Source organism: Pelophylax lessonae (genome assembly GCF_965119305.1).
Source record: "Pelophylax lessonae genome assembly, chromosome: 1".
Classification (NCBI taxonomy): Eukaryota; Metazoa; Chordata; class Amphibia; order Anura; family Ranidae; genus Pelophylax; species Pelophylax lessonae.
In genome coordinates this window covers 220,350,961-220,371,012 of record NC_138768.1, presented here as the reverse complement: position 1 = coordinate 220,371,012, position 20,052 = coordinate 220,350,961, and the positions used below count along the sequence as shown (strand labels likewise).

General features: G+C 41.4%; 1 protein-coding gene across 1 annotated transcript in view; it reads left to right on the top strand.

The window, feature by feature from the left end:
* The first annotated feature begins 15,013 nt into the window (after positions 1-15,013).
* WSCD2 (WSC domain containing 2) overlaps positions 15,014-20,052 on the top strand; it is a 465,279-nt gene continuing 460,240 nt past the window's right edge. Inside the window, exon 1 of the mRNA XM_082264348.1 lies at positions 15,014-15,577. The gene's annotated coding sequence lies outside the window, so the exon portion shown is untranslated. The remainder of the gene's footprint in view (positions 15,578-20,052) is intronic.

Below are 20,052 nucleotides of genomic sequence, written 5' to 3'. Positions count from 1 at the left end.
GGCGACTTCAGAGCAGCTTGTAACTTATATTAAAGAAGTCGTTTTTCAAGCCGCGCTGAAGTTGCGCTGTATGGGGCGGCTTCAGAGTCGGGCAACTTTGAAGCCGCCCCAGTGTGAACCGAGCCTTATACTGTTGCAATTAGTAGAAGAACATCTGTTCAGGAGAGAAAATAGATTAAAGAAGGTGTTTTTGACAAATCCGCACGGAAGGAATGTATACACAGAATTACTAGACAAATAACTATGCTATATATATTTTTTTTAATGAATAAACCCCTTCGCAAATATTCTTCCTGGTTGAAGGACACTCAAGACTAAGGACATCTTGTGACAAGAAGATGTACAGTGGGAGACAATTCTACCTTGAAGGTGAGTATTGGGTGAGTATTTTGGAAATGATATGCAGCCCATAGATGAGTTTTAAGAAAGATTGTTATTTGCTTGATAGGTAAGTTAACAGTATAACTTTCTAATATGCATATCATGATGGATGATTCATTTTTAGTATTGTATTTAGGCGGCAAGACTGCTAATTAATTAACAAGTATATAAAAATTTCACACAGCTACAAATGCAATATATACCATTTATGTTATTTCCTATGCAGCAGATGGCAGATACTTTCCTGTGATATGAAGTCACACAGGGCTTGTACTGTAACTATCAATCATACACTGTCCTTATTTTATATATATTCAGTTATTTTTTTCAATGTTTGAAACTCTGTCCCCTTTAACCTTGAATGATATTAAAAGCTATTACATGTAGAGAATTTGCCATGGTAAACAGCAATGATATGCAGTAATCGGAAGCAAGAAATCAGATTTTACCTTTCCTCTGGTTCGAGAACTCAGAACAATGTATCATGACTGTTGAGGTTTATTAATGTTCCACCTTTGCCTTTATAAACAAACCAAATATTTTTTGTATTTACTCTATTGTTATATAAAGGTCAAAAACAATGTGTATTTTTTAATGCACAAAAGTTTAACTGCTGCAAACTGTCAGGAAATCCTGACAGTCCGTCTTTCTGTTACTGATATTGACTTATGAGCATGTGATATGTTTCAGTTTGATGAATGGGGTCATACATCGGTGAATCATTATGAAGAGTTTTTTTTGATGTGATGGTCACAAAAGCATTCATAAAAATAAAATGAGTTTAATGTTTTTAGCTCATCGTTGTATTCTATTGATGTAATTTCATTTATGTATTCTAAAACAGATAATTAAAAACAATATGCTACCATTGGCATGTGTTAAATCCATGAAATGTACAACTATTAGGGTCCTTTTACACGGGCTTTCCACCTGGCGGACTCCGTTTTGCTCAGTGGGGATTGATTCACCGATGACAGGTCTGTCTCCACTTACTTTGCAGTGACGGAGCTGTCAGAGCTGTCAGAGCCTCACTCTCCTCTATGGGAGATCGGATGAAAACGGACCGCCTGTCCATTTTCATCCAATCCTATCCGATCCTAAACACGGATGGAAAATAAGGTTTCCATCCGTCTGGATTTCACCAACCAGATCGGATCGGATAGCAGCAGGTGTCAGTAGACATGTCACTGTTGACATCTGCTGCTCCACAGAGGTGCATGGAGCATTCGATCCGGTCCGCCTGAAAAAACTGACAAGCGGACCTGATAAGAAAGCCCGTGTGGCCTTAAAGTATAAAGTAAAACTTTTTTTTTTTTTTTTTTTTTTTTAGTTTTGGATGTAGGGGGAGGGATAACAACACCTGTTAGGCTTTTCTTACTGTCTGTGCCCCTGTTAGAGAGTTTTGGCTTGTCACCAGAACAAAAATAAAAGGGGAATCTTCCAATGGGGGCACTAGTTCTAGGGACCCTGGTAAAAACCAGGGATTCCCTCACTTTGGAGGCATTTCCTCTCACTTCCTGTTTTGGCTATGGAAATTAGGTGAATTCCCCCCCCCCCCCCAATGGGACACAGATGGCAACAATGACAGTGGTTTTAGCCCTCCCTTAAGCCCCATACATATGGGCCAAATATCAGCTGAAATCAGCCAGTACAGTAGAAACTGGGCAGCCTTCTGTCCTTGTCCGACAGAAGCCGATCTCATGCCTGCTTTCTGTGGAACAAGCATGCTCGGAAAACCAGCAGCCGATCAGCACTTTAAACCAATGGCTGAGAGTGCTGACAGGGGTGTTCAGATGTGGGGGGGGGGGGGGGGGGACACAATAGTGCAGCAGGGATATCACTGTAATAACATTGCAAAGTTAGTACAGCTACATCCGCAAAGACTCCTTAGTTTTTTACTGTGAAATAAAGGACAGAGAAGTACATAAGGACATATTGCCTCTAAGTGCAATATGCCAGCAATTTATTTTAAAACACAATGTTAAAAACACTTACAGAAGGTGAATAAAATAGCCTCATCATTCAATATATTCCAGGCAGGGCTTCTGCTGCTATCATTCCATGTCCCAGTGCCATCCAGCAGCTCAAGGGTGAATGGATTTGCTGGGTAAGATGGCCGCCGCTCTTCCGGGACCACGATGGAATGCAGGCCGTGTGTTTGGAACACATGGACCAGAAGTTATGTTAGGAAAGGGGGTGGTGACACATCTCGGAGCATGCACATTACGCTCCTTCTACAAATCTAGTCCCCCACTTCCAGCTGGATTGTATTTGTTACCTCCATCCCCACTGTAAAGACCCAGATGCAGAAGCACCTTTTTCTCCCTTACTGCTTAGTTTTTTTACTGTGTACCAGACATTTCTCTATCCAAAAAAAAAAAAGTTTAGCCTTTAGTTGTATTTTAAAGGTGCCAATGTCAGTGGCTTACAGAGAATGGTGCAAGTAGTGACAGGTATTAGGGGGCCCCTGATAAATGGGGTGGGGGCCTGGTCCAGCTTCTGCCCTACCCAACACCCTTTTCTGGAGCACTTTAGTTCCCCACAGTATTAAGGTAACCAAAGTAATTATGCTTACTATTTTGCAGAATGCTGAAGGTACAGTGACACTGTCCCATGTGCTTGATCATTTGACATTTAAAAAAAAATCACAAAACCATGTACAGTGGGTACAGGGTGAGGTGTCACAATGCCAGTTTTCACCGGCATCCCTCTAAGCAGTGTGCTTTGCAGAACATTATAGCTAATTATAATGTTAAAATGTAGAAGAAATTATATGACATGTTCCCTTTTCACTTACCACAGAAGCTCTGTGGGAGAGGGCAGAGACTTATACTTACTACTATAGTGTCTGATAAATATAAGGAACTAGTGGGTGATTTCGCTCACTAGTTTGCACCCAAAACTGAAATATGCATTTTGGAAGTCTGAGCCTTTAAACCTGCCTTTTTTTTTTACCTTTTTTCCCCAAGAGGAACTCTTGAAGATCTTGGAGACTCAAAACTAAAATAAATTCATTTTCAGTCAGTGGGAAAATGCCCCTTCTTTTGGTGGCAAGTGGAAAGAATGCCCCTCCCCCCACAGTGATGGTCAAAATATCATTCTTACACTATGTCAGATAGCATTGGCCTTGGAACTAAACACTTTAGCAGTGGTTTGTATCTAGCAACTCCCTCGTTCTCCAGGCCAGCGTGTGGAGATGAGGAGCTTGTTCCCATTAGCAAGGAGACAAGGTATCTTGTCCATCCATGGCAAAGCATCTTCCCCTTTTTAGGAGAGTGTGGCATAGTATAGTGTAGTTCAAGCTCTCTGCCCCTCCATTTTCTGGCCAGCCAGGATAAAGGTCTAGTGTTGATTTTGCAGGGACCCAACACGAAATACAGCAAGCATGCATTCCCTCTTTTCACTGTCAGGGGTCAGGATGGACACCAGTTAATATAGCAGTAGAGTGTTGCACACTGACCAGCTGGATAAGTGCAGCAGGAGGTTACCCTCGGGGATGGCATGGGTTCACCCAAGGTGTGGATTGTAAGCACTAACTGGTGTACACCAGGGCTCCTGATAGTAGAGATGAGTTTTGCTGCATGTTAGTACCAGGTGGCATCCTCAAGATCACCCCACCAGGATTAGCAAGCCGGGTCCATAAGTAGATAAAGCTGGTAGGGCTCAAAGAGAAGTGTAGTCAGTAAACAAGCCAAAGGTCAGTAACAAGTGGTCACAGGTTGGGATCAAGCAGAAGTGTAGTCAAGGAAAAAGCAAAAGATCAGTAACGAGTAATAGCAGAATAAAAGATAACAACAGTAGTGACAAGAACGAGACATTGGCTGGAGAGAGCACATTATTCTGGCAAACAGGAAGTGCAAAGACATGGCTAAAGTAGGATGTTTATGGGAGGAGCAAAGGGTTTAAGGTTCAAGATAAACAAAGTTCAAGCCAAGATCCTTCAAGGAATCGTCCACGGAGTTGTCCAGCATCCCAGATGGCCCAGCAAGACAAGACACAGCAGAGGTCGCAGGTTCAGACCTGGGTACTGACACACCCCTTGAATTATTTGAGGCCACATGTTCTGCAGGAAAAAAATGGTGAGGGGTCCCCCAAAATCTATACCTTATCCTGGCTAGGTATGGATTTTTAAGACCCCATGCAAAAATACAAACAAAAATTAAATAAAAATGGCATGGGGACAATCTCTAGTGTTATTGATTTGCTACAGCACTGGGTTGTGCTCTGCTACAAACTGCTCTCCTTCAGCGATTTGTACTTAAGAATAGCAATTGCTTCAACATTTCACAGAAAAGCAGTAAAAGCAATTATCACTAGCCACTTTTCTGCCGAAATGCAGAGAACAAAATTTTTAAAATTTCACTGTTAGCCATCCTATAGAAGATGATAAAGATTTTCTAAGTGACAAATCACTGTAGCAAAACAGGAAAAGGGGAGAAAATGGCCTATGTCATCAGACATACCGTAACAGTTATATAAACAAATAAGCTGCACAAGTTTCTTTTCATCTAGGTAAAGTAACATTTTTGGACAAAGAGAATCATTTTTAGTGCTGTGTGACAGAGATGCAGAACTAAGTAGTAATAGAATTTGGAGCCCAGTAACAATTTCAGCAGCCACAGCAGAACTCATTGGAGACAGTAACAGAACCCAGATCTGCCAACAGTTTAATGTATCTGTAACTGCTGCATGTGTGCCAAAACTATTGCATTATATAGAGAAATCTGAATGTGTCAGAGCACACCAAAAATAAAAGAACAAAATACTATCATGTAATAATTTTGCAAAGAACTGCAGAAGCCAAGATAAAAAATAACGAAAATTTGCAATTTTTTTAATTTTTAAATTAGCCCCATTCAGCATTTTTCAGATGTTGCCCTAGGCTTAACAACAACAAGTATTTTTTCTAATTGTCCCCATTTTCACTTGCAGACTCGGTCACCTCAGGCACCATGCCCTAAGCCCTAAAAACCATGGGTGTATTCAGAGGTTTTTGCTCCCAGAGCTTGCATTCACATTTAAGCAGAGTGTATTACTATTGATTTTGAAGCATTATTTTAGGCATTTTGTAGGCTTTGTGTAAGTGTCTTTGCACAAGCATCAAGGTTCAGGCATTTGTTTCCTGGACTAGGTAAAGGGAGGAGAGCAGTTCTACAGGAGGAAAAGAGAATTTCAGACTTAAAATGCATGCAAATGTCATGTGTCTACATGTGGATGCATTGAAGTCTATAGGGATAAGGCATAGAGCTTAGGGTGACAGGGGAAGATAGAAAGAATGGGACTCTGCATGTTGAGCATTTTCAGGTGTAGGGAAACAAGCCTAAAATGTCTTAAAGCGTAACTCCACTTTGTTGAGAAAAAACATTCCCCTCTGGGTGATCTCTGTACATTGCAATGATTTTTAACAAACTTTGTTGCAGATTCCTACCTTTTGTTATTCTGAAGAAATCACTGTTTGTTCCTCTGTGCTGATTGAGTCTAATGGGAGCCGTTTCATAATGATCTATCAGCTGTGGCAGCTGCAGGGCTGTAATGAGGAAAGCTGCTGGGCCTGCATCCCTTTAGACGTGTTCCTATTGTTAGTATCTCACCAAAAATGACATTTTTGTTGCAGGGGATGCCAGAAATCTGACTTGTATCTTAGGCAGACTTTTAGGAAAATTGGTGGGCCAATCACACAAGCAGAAAATTATGTCTGGGGTGTGGTCAGTATACATTCTGTGTACAGAACAACTCCAGGTAGCCATATTGCATTGCATTTTCAGAAAATTACAACAGCTACAGATTAAAAAGGAAAGTTATTTTTTAATAACATTCAATTACAATATGATTTTTGTCACAATGGTATACACTACAGTATATTTTTTTTTTGTTTGCTAATTTTTTCCCCCTCGAAAGTGTGGTTACCCTTTAAGTGTAAATGGGGGGCTTAGACCTCAATGGGTGCACCCGTAAACGCATGATACACATTTTAATCTGAAAAATGCCTCTCCTCCTACAGGGCTCGTTTATAAAACGTATGGTTACGGGGAGCCATAAAAACAGAGAGTTGAGCCGTGTTTTCACTGCCCCCAACATCTCCCCCTTCAAACTGATCTCTGATTTAGGCAAATACAAGAGTCTTCCTTAAATCTTGGTGTGCTTTGTGCATTTCTTCCACATCTATGCATGTGAGGTAGATGCATTTTTCAGCGAGTTTTGTGGTGCATTTTGCATTTTTCATGCATGTTTTTTATGCATTTTAAATTTTTGGGAATTGGTACATAGTAGCATATTCTGTAAGGTTGAAAAAAGACACCAGACTATCCAATTCAACCTGCAGTGTGTGAGTGTGCTTGTGTTTATGTCAATAGTACATCGTATATCCCTGTTTGTTGTGATCGTTAAGGTGCCCATCTAACAATTTTTTTAAACTATCGATACTCCCTACTGGTACCACTGCTTTTGGAAGAGAATTCCACATCCTTACCACTCTAACTGTAAAGAACCCTCTACATAGTTTAAGGTTAAACCGCTTCTTTTCCAATTTCAGTGAATGGCTGCATGTCTTTTTAAATTCCCTTTCACTGAAAAGTTTTCTCCTTTGCTAGGGTCACCAATATGGTATTTGAACATCCCTATCCCCTTTTAAGTGTCTCTTCTCCAGAGAGAATACGTTCAAAGCTTGTAGTCTTTCTCCATAGCTGAGATCCTCTAGTCCCTTTATTAGCTTTGTTGCCCTTCTCTGGACTCTCCACAGGTCCAGCACATCCTTCTTGAGGACTCAAGAAGCGGCCGGACCAGAGTCTTGTAGAGTGGGGGATTTATTGTTTTATCTCTGGAGTGAATCCCCTTTTATGAGTAAATTTATGGGGGTCTAATAAACGTTTTCTCTATATACCATATATACTGTTACTTCTACTTTTTCACTGTGATTTCATTTCAAGAGCTAATGTACACATTTCTGTTAACTCTAGGAAACAAAAGTCTGAACCTTTGATGACACTTACTGCCTGATGAAAACCAACCACCTACCTTCCTGTTTGATCAAAGAATAGACATTTGTGGTCAGAACCAGTTTGAACCAACAACTGTCATGGCGGACATTGCTGGTTCCCTTTTTGTGTCAGTCACATGATGTTAACTCCCATTTACCTATGAGCTTGTTATTCAGGAGATTAGATTTGATTGATTATAAGATCACACCTAGATTGCAACCTAGAACACGCCTATGTCTTATGCATATTCATTACTATAAATTAGTTAGCCTAATGTTGTTAGCTAGACAATATACTTCTGCCTTTGCCCAGTTAACTTCAAACTGAGTTTTTGTAAGACTGTATCCTCCGACTGCAGTGAATAAATGCATATTTTCTTTCATCAATTTTGACTCATTATCTCATCTTGAAGGTCTTGTTTGAAGACTCCCTAAACTAAAGTTACATCTACCAGGACCCCCAGGTCCTTTTCCATCCTAGATTTCCCCAGAGGTTCTCCCGCTGTCGAGTAACTTGCCTTCATATTTTTAGCACACAAATGCATTACTTTACAGTTTTCAACTTTGAACCTCATTTACCATGTAGTTGCCCATATTATTTTATGTAGGCCTTCTTGTAATGTTTCCACATCCGGCGCAGAGTTATGACCCATCTGCAAATATTGAGATTGAGCGATTTATCCCATCCTCTATATCGTTTGTGAATAAATGAAACAGAATTGATCCCAGGGCAGATCCTTGGATGACCCCACTTACCACACCGAACCATTCCGAGTACCCTGTTTATCACCACCCTTTGGACCCACCCCTGTAGCCAGTTTACAAACCAGGTACCAATTCAATACCCTATGGTCCATGCCAACAGACCTCAGTTTGTACAGTAAACGATTTTTGGGAACTGTATCAAATGCCTTTGCAAAATCCAGATAAACCACACCCACAGGCCTTCCATTATCTAGATGGCAGATCACTTCTACATAGAATGTTAATACACTGCTCAAAAAAATTAAAGGAACGCGTTTTAAACAGAGTATAGCATCAAGTTAATTAAACTCCTGGGATATTGATCTGATCAGATAAGTAGCAGAGGGGGTTGTTAATCAGTTTCAGCTGCTTTGGTGTTAATGAAATTAACAACAGGTGCACTAGATGGGCAACAATGAGACAACCTCCAAAACAGGAATGATTTTACAGGTGGAGGCCACTGACATTTTTTTCCCTACTCATCTTTTCTGACTGTTTTTCTCTAGTTTTGCATTTGGCTAGGGTCAGTGTCACCACTGGTAGCATGAGGCGATACCTGGACCCTATGGAGGTTGCACAGACAGTCCAACTCCTCCAGGATGGCACATCAATATGTGTCATTGCTGGAAGATTTGCTGTGTCACCCAGCACAGTCTCAAGAGCATGGAGGACATTCCAGGAGACAGGCTAGGAGAGCTGGACAGGGCCATAGAAGGTCCTTAACTCATCAGCAGGACCGTTATCGGCTCCTTTGTGCATGGAGGAACAGGATGAGCACTGCCAGAGCCCTACAAAATGACCTCCAGCAGGCCACTGGTGTGAATGTCTCTGACCAAACAATCAGAAACAGACTTCATGAGGGTGGCCTAAGGGCCCGACATCCTCTAGTGGACCCTGTGCTCACTGCCCGGCACCGTGGAGCTCGATTGGCATTTGCCATTAAACACCAGAATTGGCAGGTCTGACACTGGCACCCTTTGCTTTTCACAGATGAGAGCAGGTTCATCCTGAGCACCTCTGACTGACAGGAAAGGGTCTGGAGAAGGTGTGGAGAATGTTATGCAGCCTGTAACATCGTTCAGCATGACCGGTTTGGTGGTGGGTCAGTGATTGTCTGGGGAGGCTTATCCATGGAGGAACGCACAGACCTCTACAGGCTAGACAATGGCACCCTGACTGCCATTAGGTATCAGGATAAAATCCTTGGACCCATTGTCAGACCCTATGCTGATGCAGTGGGTACTGGGTTCCTCCTGGTGCACGACAATGCCTGGCTCATGTGGGGAGAGTATGCAGCCAGTTCTGGAGAATGAAGGAATTGATACCATTGAATGGCCCCCGTGCTTGCCTGACCTAAATCTAATAGAAAACCCCTGTAACATTATGTTTCAGTCTATGCGACACCACCTGGTTGCACCTCAGTCTGTTCAGGAGCTCAGTGATGTCCCAGTCCAGATCTGGGAGGAAATACCCCAGGACACAATCCGTCTTATTAGGAGCATACCCCGACCTTGTCAGGCATGCATACAAGCGCGTGGGGGCCATACAAACTACTGAGTACCATTTTGAGTAGCTGCAATGAAATTTCAGTAAAATAGATTAGCCTTCTGCATAATTTTTTCACTTTGATTTGGGGTGTCTTTGAGATCAGCCCTCTGTAGGTTGATCATTTTAATTTCCATCAAACGATGTGGCATCCTTTCCTTCCTAACACATTACCCGATCCATATCAGTATAGATATTCAGCATGATATTTTTCCCCATTTAGACCTGATGTGTTTTTAAATTGTTCCTTTAATTTTTTTGAGCAGTGTAGATTGGTCTGGCAAGAACGATTCTTCATGAAATCCATGCTGATTACTGCTAATAAAACTGCTTTCATTACTAAAATCTTGGATATAGTTCCTTATCATCCCCTCCAATAGCTTGCGGACTTATTTGTTTGGGAAGTTGATGTTGCTAGGAGGAGTTGTTTGTTGTCATGCAGTAAAATGCACCAAAAACACATTTACATGTCTTTTCCATGCATTTTTGATGCAATTCCAAAGTCTATGGAGCCAAAAACGCAAATGCTGTTATTGGAGGAAACTGCATAGATGTGAACGAAACCCATAGGAAGCAATGGACTGGTTTCTTTTTTCAACCTCACCAACTATGTATAATATGAACAAAAGGGAAGCCGCTCCAGGTGGGTGGATCTAGGTAAATGAAATGGATGGGTGGGAAAGAGGTTGACTCATTTCACATGATTACATTGTGCCTACTCATTCCAGTTATGAACAGGCACAATGTAATCGTATGAAAAGCATCAACCTCTGTATCAGCTACTGTCCTGTGATATATGTCATGCACTTTATTTGGAATATGCAATAAATTGACTTTTGGTATTCTGGTGTGCGGTCCCATATTTTTTCTCATATATGTAACTATGTAAATGGATTATAGTGCATTTCTGTGGATCTGTAAACACACTAAAAAAGGATAGATGTGATCCTAGCTTTACACTTTGCTCCTGTGCAGGAGACCAGTCACTACTGCTCTCTCTCCTTGTGCCAGGTGACTGGTCTTGTATCCTCCCCCTTCTGTAGTTTTCTACCATTAGTCTTAGTGGGTGGGGTCTGCTGGGTCCCTCCCATAGCCCTGCTCTGCGCAGGCTATGCACAGCACAGTGATAATGACATTACTACTTTTACTAGGTACTAACTGGGTTTGCAAAGGCATTTGGTGCTCACAAATGGAGTTTATATCATTTATGACTGTTGAGGAATATATTTATATGAAAGTTTTTGTGTCTGGAATTCAGCTTTAAAGTGTTACTAAACCCACCACAGTAAAATCAGTCCCTATATGCAGTAAAGCATGCTTGTTATACTCACTGTGGAACCTAAGGGGTGAATCCCTGCATTGTGTATAAAGGCTGCTTGATCCTGTGTTCTCTGATCCTCCCCTTCTTCCACAGTCCCCAAACTATCTCCTGATATAACAGAGCTTTGGGGGCAAACTGCACATGCTCAATTTAGTGTGTGTTGATAGAGAGTTTTTTTTTTTTTTTTCTCGGGAGAGTTTATGTGATCAGAACAGGGCCAATCAGAACTGTCCAGACAGAGGGTCAGAGGGCCTGTAGCCTCAAAGGACAATCAAGGGAGAATGAAAACTCCTCCTACAAGCTTTGCCAGACACTGATAGAAGTCTTCAGACTACTGATGAGAAAAGGTTTATATTTACTAAAACTATTGCATTTCCATGTTGTGTGTACTTTGGGAGACCAGATATAGTAAATGCAGGGTCCTGGGTTTAGTAACACCTAAAATTACAGGTTTTTTACCCGGAATTCAGCTTTAAGTTGGTCGGAGGTGTACACATGTATACTCAAAATTCTACCCCTGTGAATGAGACTATGCTGCAACCACATGTAGGGTTGCAACCTAATCCCTTTAAACCCGAACACATGCATAAGGCCCCTTTCACACGGGCTTTCTGATCAGGTCCGTCTGTCAGTTTTTCAGACTTGATCGGATGCTCTATGCACCCCTATGGAGCAGTGGATTTCAGTCGTGACATGTCCACTGACACCCGCTGCTATCCGATCCGATCCTGTCCGTGAAATCCAGATGGATGGAAACCCTATTTTACATCTGGCTGCAGAATTGGATAGGTTCAAATGAAAACGGACAGGCGGTTCATTTTCATCTGAACTCCCATAGAGGAGAGCGGGGATCTGACAGGTCCATCTCTGAAAATTAAGCGGAGACGGACCTGCCATCCACCTGCTCAGCGGGGATTGGCGGATCGATCCCTGCTGAGCAAAACGGAGTCCGCTGGACGGAAAGCCCGCGTGAAAGGACCCTTATGCCTCGTACACACGCAACGATTATCGGCCGACCGATCGTCCGACTTTTGTCCAGAGTGGTGTTTTGTTGGTTGGAATGTGCCTAGACTACACATGAATTTTCTCGGCCAACAAAAATCTACTTCAGAAGTGATGTCATGTGCTGGTTTACTTTCCGTGTGTTATTTCTTCTCTGAGCATGCCCAGTCTTGCTCATCAGATTTTTGTCTGCCGAAATCTGTACTGACTGACGGAAAATCGGCCGTTGTGTTGACGGCCAACAAAAATTTTATAGCCTGCACACCAGATTTTTTTCGGCCAAAAAGTCGGAGTCGGTTGTCGTAAGCATCATACTAACAAGCCGAAAATCGGCCGATCGGACGTTGGCCGAAAATTCACGGCCAATTATCGACGCATGTGTGCGGGGCTTACAGCTGGATACACACTATACAATTTTATTTAGATTTTTTCCTTCAGACTTACCAAAACCATATAATAGGGGGTCAGACCTAAACACTTTCAATTTGTATGCACTCAGGCAGACCCTTGCACTACATAGCTGAAGGTAAATCTAATATTAAAAAAGAATAGCGCACACATGCAAAAGAAATGACTATCAAATATGGAGACAATCCATAAATAAAAATGGGGATTTAGTCCCACCATATGGCCATATCGTGCTCAAGCCCACCACTGCGTCAAAGTACCCCATTATCAGTGGGTCCTACACTATCCATAAAAAAGGGGTGAATCCAGCCTTTCTAACCCTTGGAGACAACACTCCTTGCTGGGATGGATGTGCTAATGCACTACAAGGGACTCCTCCTATATCTACTTGATAGTGGACACTGATAGAGTACAGGTGTGTGTGGGGTATACACTATATAGGCTATATTTGTATGCACTCAGGCAGACCCTTGCACTACATAGTTGAAGGTAAATCTAATGCCTCGTACACATGCAACGATTATCGGCCGACCGATCGTCCGACTTTTGTCCAGAGTGGTGTTTTGTTGGTTGGAATGTGCCTAGACTACACATGAATTTTCTCGGCCAACAAAAATCTACTTCAGAAGTGATGTCATGTGCTGGTTTACTTTCCGTGTGTTATTTCTTCTCTGAGCATGCCCAGTCTTGCTCATCAGATTTTTGTCTGCCGAAATCTGTACTGACTGACGGAAAATCGGCCGTTGTGTTGACGGCCAACAAAAATTTTATAGTCTGCACACCAGATTTTTTTCGGCCAAAAAGTCGGAGTCGGTTGTCGTAAGCATCATACTAACAAGCCGAAAATCGGCCGATCGGACGTTGGCCGAAAATTCACGGCCAATTATCGACGCATGTGTGCGGGGCTTACAGCTGGATACACACTATACAATTTTATTTAGATTTTTTCCTTCAGACTTACCAAAACCATATAATAGGGGGTCAGACCTAAACACTTTCAATTTGTATGCACTCAGGCAGACCCTTGCACTACATAGCTGAAGGTAAATCTAATATTAAAAAAGAATAGCGCACACATGCAAAAGAAATGACTATCAAATATGGAGACAATCCATAAATAAAAATGGGGATTTAGTCCCACCATATGGCCATATCGTGCTCAAGCCCACCACTGCGTCAAAGTACCCCATTATCAGTGGGTCCTACACTATCCATAAAAAAGGGGTGAATCCAGCCTCTCTAACCCATGGAGACAACACTCCTTGCTGGGAAAGATGTGCTAATGCACTACAAGGGACTCCTCCTATATCTACTTGATAGTGGATAGTGGTACAGGTGTGTGTGGGGTATACACTATATAGGCTATATTTGTATGCACTCAGGCAGACCCTTGCACTACATAGTTGAAGGTAAATCGAATGCCTCGTACACATGCAACGATTATCGGTCGACCGATCGTCCGATTTTGGTCCAGAGTGATGTTTTGTTGGTTGGAATGTGCCTAGACTGCACACGAATTTTCTCGGCCAACAAAAATCTACTTCAGAAGTGATGTCATGTGCTGGTTTACTTTCTGTGTGTTTTTTCTTCTCTGAGCATGCCCAGTCTTGCTCATCAGATTTTTGTTTGCCGAAATCTGTACTGACTGATAGAAAATCGGCCGTTGTGTTGACGGCCAACAAAAATGTTATAGGCTGCACACCAGATTTTTTTCGGCCGAAAAGTCGGAGTCAGTTGTCCGAAGCATCATACTAACAAGCCGAAAATCGGCCGATCGGACGTTGGCCGAAAATTCACCGCCAATTATCGACGCGTGTGTACGGGGCTTAATAGAAATCTACCAACAAAAGTTGTATAGTGTGTATCCAGCTTTACACAGGTTCTGAGGCTAATTTAATGCAGATAAGGCACCAAGTGAGTTTATTTATTTATTTATTACTTATATAGTGCTGTCAATTTTACGCATCGCTTTACATATACATTACACATTCACATCAGTCCCTGCCCTCAAGGAGCGTACAATCTAAGGTCCCTAACTCACATACATACACAGTAGGGCCAATTTTTTTTTATTTTTTTTCTTTTTTTTTTTTTATACAGGATCCAATTAACCTACCGGCATGTCTTTGGAGTTACCACCTTAATCAGCCACAGAACCTGTGGAATTAATACGTGTTTGATTTGAAAGGGATAGGGGGGCAACCCTAACCACATGTTATGCACGCGATTTCGCGCAGGGTTAAAACAGACTTGGAGGAGGCGTTTCATCGCTGCCTGTCAAAGTCCTCTAGAAAGCAGTCCTCCGTGGAAAGTCTGCCGCACATCCAAACTTAGCCATAAACCTGCCCTTCTCCCTTCGCCAAGGAAACGTCTGAAGCTTGATACATGTGCAAAAAAACGCTGATGTGCAAAAAAACGCTGAAAAAAAAAAAAAACACGCTTTAAAAATGGCTAGGAACACGCTCTGCTCAGGTGTGACAACAAGCACATTTTTCTTATGCACATGCTTGTATGTTATGCTCCATCATTCCTTGGGCTATGTAATGAACACAGATTTCCTATCTGCATCAGAAAACGAATGTTTCCTCCTTGGGGATATGATGCATATATAAGGAGAGACACAGGCAGTGGCAGCATAGTCTCCAGATCAAATGGCAGTTAATGAGTTAAGCAGTAGGCAGTGCTGTGGGCCTTTGAATAATAGTGCAGCTGAGTGGAGCTGCAGCAAGGAGAGAGATCTGGATAGAGATGTTAACTAAAGGAGATCACAGAGCCTTCCAGTACTGCTAGAGCACATCACTGCTTACTATTCCACAGACTCAGGGAGACCTCTCTCTACCTGATTTATGGATGCTGTCAGTTTAGGGGGACTCCTCTCTTTTTTTCAGCACTGCAGGACTGGATAGAATGGACAGCTATTCCCTGAAACCCAAAGCTGGTGATTTCTAGGAGGGCTTTCTGCTTTTTTCACATCCTCTCCTGTGAGATTGCACTTACTCTGAGACACAAAGTGCTGAAGCTGCTGTATACATCGCAGACACCAAGAAGCAGCTGGCACGGGCTCTGGATACCAACTGCCGTTCACCTCCCGATCTAATGCAGCAATTGCCGGGCTAAAGGTCGGAAGATGCCTCTGGAGGCTGCGAACTGCTAGCTGGGCAGCTGACAAGGTGGAAGTTGGCCATCATATTGCCAGGCAGGTAAGGGCAAAGCTAATGTTACTTTACAAGCCTTGCTAATTAAAGCTGTTAATGATTTATCAACATATTGTAGCAATCAGGAATGTAACCTGCAAGTGCTAACAGCTAAAGCCCGAACCGCACATTCCAGCACGAGTAACTTTGCTAGTTAGGCTTGCTGGATAAACTTTATCACCCAGATGGGTAAAGGTAAAGCTGGATGCCAATGATGAGGCTTTTACCCTGGTATGGGTTTAACATTTGGGGAGAAAGGATGCTGTGTGCTTTCCATTCATAGCCATAAGGCTGTATTATATTTGATATCTAGTGGATCTAGAGAATGACAATGTACCTGTCAAAGGATGCTGTGCTGTGAAAGCATCTTTACAACTTCAAGGCAATGTAGAAATGGCATCAAACTGGTCTTCATGGAAGCAAATGGTAAGAGGGTCATTCCCTGAGAACAGGAGATCCTTGGTCATTGTGCACTAGGTGCTGTGCTATTTGTAGGGATTTGGAGTGGCAAGTTTCAGGCTAGTTAGCTCCATGGCAAGTGATGCAGTGTCACAGAGAGAGGCAGATGTCTGGACGACAGGTGAGCAGGGCAGTCAGTGAGACCAGTTAAATCCTTACAAGCTAGAGTTTGTCTTGTACACTCCAGCACACATCAATGTGCAGATTGCTGCTTAATGCACCAGTGCTTTCCATAAATCTGTGCTTCCAGCTTCTAGCTGATCTTTGCTAGAAACTGTGCTTTAAGCAAGAACAGTTTTATGTATTCCTGCATGCTGAACATTTCATTTCCACTGACACATTTTTTTATATTTTTTTTATTATTTTTTTTTTTCAAGCACCGACAAGTCTTTTCAGCAGTTGTGCATAATGAACTAAACTCACATGTACGCCCTTGTCAGTGTTACATGCCCTATCCATAAAGGCTTGCATTATTATTAATCAAAATGGCATTTCTGCACTTTTCTGTTCTTTTCTTTTCCACAATAATAAAATATAAATACCAATTTGTCTCCAACACTATTTAGATTTTTTTTTTTTTTTTTTTTGCACATAAGGCTCTGTTTGACTGTGGTAGCAACTGCCATGATACAGAGCTGTTAAAAAAACAAAACAAAAAAAACAAAAAAAAAAACAAAAAACCAAAAAAAAAAAAAAAATTATATATACATTTTTCTAATATATATATATATATATATATATATATATATATATATATATATATATATATATATATATATATATATAATTTTTTTTAAATATATTTTATTATTATTATATATTTTTTTTTTTTTGTGCTTGTTACACCATAGCCTAGGTAAGGCAATTTTAAACCGAATAGATAGGGAAGACTGGAAGCTTATCTGTACTAGGACTTTGTGTGTCTCATACTATTCCTAATGAAATGTGAAAGCAAGCATGGAAAAAAGAGAACCCCCCCTAAGGGAATGGGACTTTAGAGGCCAGAATAACACCAGAAAGCAAGCACTGTATAGCCTCTGCTGTGTAGCCAAACTTCTCTACAGACTCCCTAATCGGTCAAAGAGGGGGAACACACTTTCTCTACAGTAAACCACAGCATGCCTGCAAGAGTTAACTAGTTGCCTGGGTGCCTTCTCTGGGAATGAAAGGCTTACTGTGCCAGATTTCATGAATTTTAGCTATAGTTGTATTCTGGCACTTAGTGGATTATTGGTATATTATAGAATGGATTACTGGTGATATGCCATAATATGATGGGGTTTAGCCAGTGGTGCATGCTCATCAATAATGACTGCATTTGTGGAGTTAGTCTCTCTCCCTCATTACATATGGAAGTAAATCTACCCTGGCACTTTTAATCCTTATATGCTCCCTTATAAATCCTCTTCATTGCACACAGTAACTCTGTATGTCAGTAAGTTGAATTATTTATAGTCCTTTATTTCTAATGACAGATATATATACCCATTTTGGTATATGCATTGCATAATTTTTAATACATGTACTTTTGTCTATGTAATGGTTAAAGGAACAATATTTAAAAGTCATACTATTTCTAATTAGCTTCAAAATGCTACAGCATGTTCCTCTGCTGGTGGGTTAACGGCACTACTGTTTCTGATTAGACACTACACTGTCTGAACAGGAACATTATCATCACAGATCAAACCCAAATCATTAAAAGGCACTTGTAACTGACAGCTGTCACAATGTCATATTTGTAGAGCATTACTTGGCATTCATTTCCATCCCTCATTATATTATCTCATGAAAATATTACAAATCAGGCTACACAGTACAGTAGATATTTCTGGAACTTGATGAAGATTGCTTGGTTTTTGAGCATTTTGGAGCATGGATGAGTGCATGAAAAGGTGATGACAGGGTTGAGAATAATGATCTCTTCAGAATTAAATTTACTTATGATTGTCCCAATTTCCAGTGGAATCTGGTATGATTGGATCTGTTTAAAGATATAATTTATAAAATAGGCAATGCAAACTGCACAATATCTACTTGAATGTCATTGCCTTGTATCATATATTTCGGTGGCACCGGAGTTTTGGAGTTTCTTTCAATGCATATTATTAAGGGGCTAAGGGATTTAATTTGAGTACTAAAAAATCCTGCTTACACTTCTGTTGGCTGTAATATACTTTTTGCAGTTCAGTATCTTCTTGGGTGTTTTCACCTGCAGCCATTTCCAGTATACTACACAAACTTCAACTGAAGGAAAATCCTCATACTGTTCATAATACCTGCTTATCTCTGTGAAAAAAAATCAGACTGTGGCGCACGGGAGCTGATGGTCACGGCACGGGTCTCTGAAGGAACGGCACGAGCGGCCGTTCCTTCAGAACGCATGCGCCAGTGATGTCACTGGCTGCATGTAAGGTAAATATCTCCTAAACGGTACATGTTTAGGAGATATTTGCAGTACAGTATGTACAGTATATAAACTGCTAAATACCTTCTCTCATCTAGCAGTATATAGCAGTCTTGTGACTTCTATCAGTGTCTGGCCGAGCACTGGTTAAAGCTTGTAGGAGGAGTTTTCAATCTCCTCCTACAAGCTTCCCTATGATGGTGCATGACCCCTAACCCTCTGCCTGTATAGTGCTGATTGGCCATGTGCTGATCACATGCACCCTCTCAAAAAACAAAAACAAAACTCCAGCTATATAGACCAAATTGTGCATGTGCAGAGTGCCTCCTAGGGCTCTCTGGGGACTGTAAAAGAAGGGGAAGATCAGAGAAGACAGGAATAAACTGCCCTTTTACACAATGCAGAGGATTAACCTCTTAGTTCCACAGTGAGTATAACCAGCTTGCTTTACTGCATATACAGATTGGTTTTACTGTTGTGGGTCTAGTAACCCTTTAAGAGTATGTCTAAAGTCATATTTTCTTTCTGTTTGAATAGGAAAAGGCAATAAAAAAAGCCCTGTTAGTTGAGTTTTTTTTTTTTTTTTTTTGTCATCTGCCACCCTTTTGCTTCCTATTCCATAAAACCTCAGGAGAGTTTCCCTCTATTCTTTGGTTGACCAGTTTCTCCCACTTTCAGTCTTGAAGACATTGGTCACCATAACTAATACAGAGTTAATGCCCTAGCAGGGACACAGACTGCAATAAAAAATAAATAAATAAATAACTGGTGTTCTTTTTCATTATCCTTAAAAAAAAATAAAAATTGGCTTTGGATACAATTTTTTATAACCTGTACTGGCAGAATGTTGGCACTGTCATGTCTGACCATCCCTTTTGGAAATGCTAGTTGCCTTGCTATTATGCCAATACCAAGGCTTCATCTGAATTTAGGGGTTGCGACTTTCCTTTGACTTCATTAGCTGCATGTTGGTCAGGGACTAAAGCCTCGTACACACGCAACGATTATCGGCCGACCGATCGTCCAACTTTTGTCCAAGTTGTGTTTTGTTGGTTGGAATGTGCTCTAGACTGCACACAAATTTTCTCGGCCAACAAAATTCTACTTCAGAAGTGATGTCATGTGTTGGTTTGCTTTCTTTGTGTCCTTTCTTCTCTGCGCATGCCCAGTCTTGCTCATAAGATTTTTCCCTGTCGAAATCTGTACTGACTGCACGAAAATCGGACGTGTTTTGACGGGAGGACAAAAATTTTATAGCCTGCACACCAGATTTTTTTTTTCGGCCGAAAAGTCGGAGTCGGTTGTCGGAAGCATCATACTAACAAGCCGAAAATCGGCAGATCGGTCGTCGGATGAAAATTCCCTGCCGATTTTGACGCGTGTGTACGAGGCTTAAGAAAGCACGGATGACTAATTGGCCATACACACTATAAGCTTTTCTGAAGACTTTTTTTCCTTTAGACTTACCAAAACCATATAATATGAGGTCAAACCTAAACACTTTCAATTTGTATGCAATCTGGCAGGCCCTTGCACTACATAGAAAAGGTAAATCTGAAGGAAATCTAACCACAAAAGTTGGATAGTGTATATCCAGCTTTAGTCTGGTCAGGTT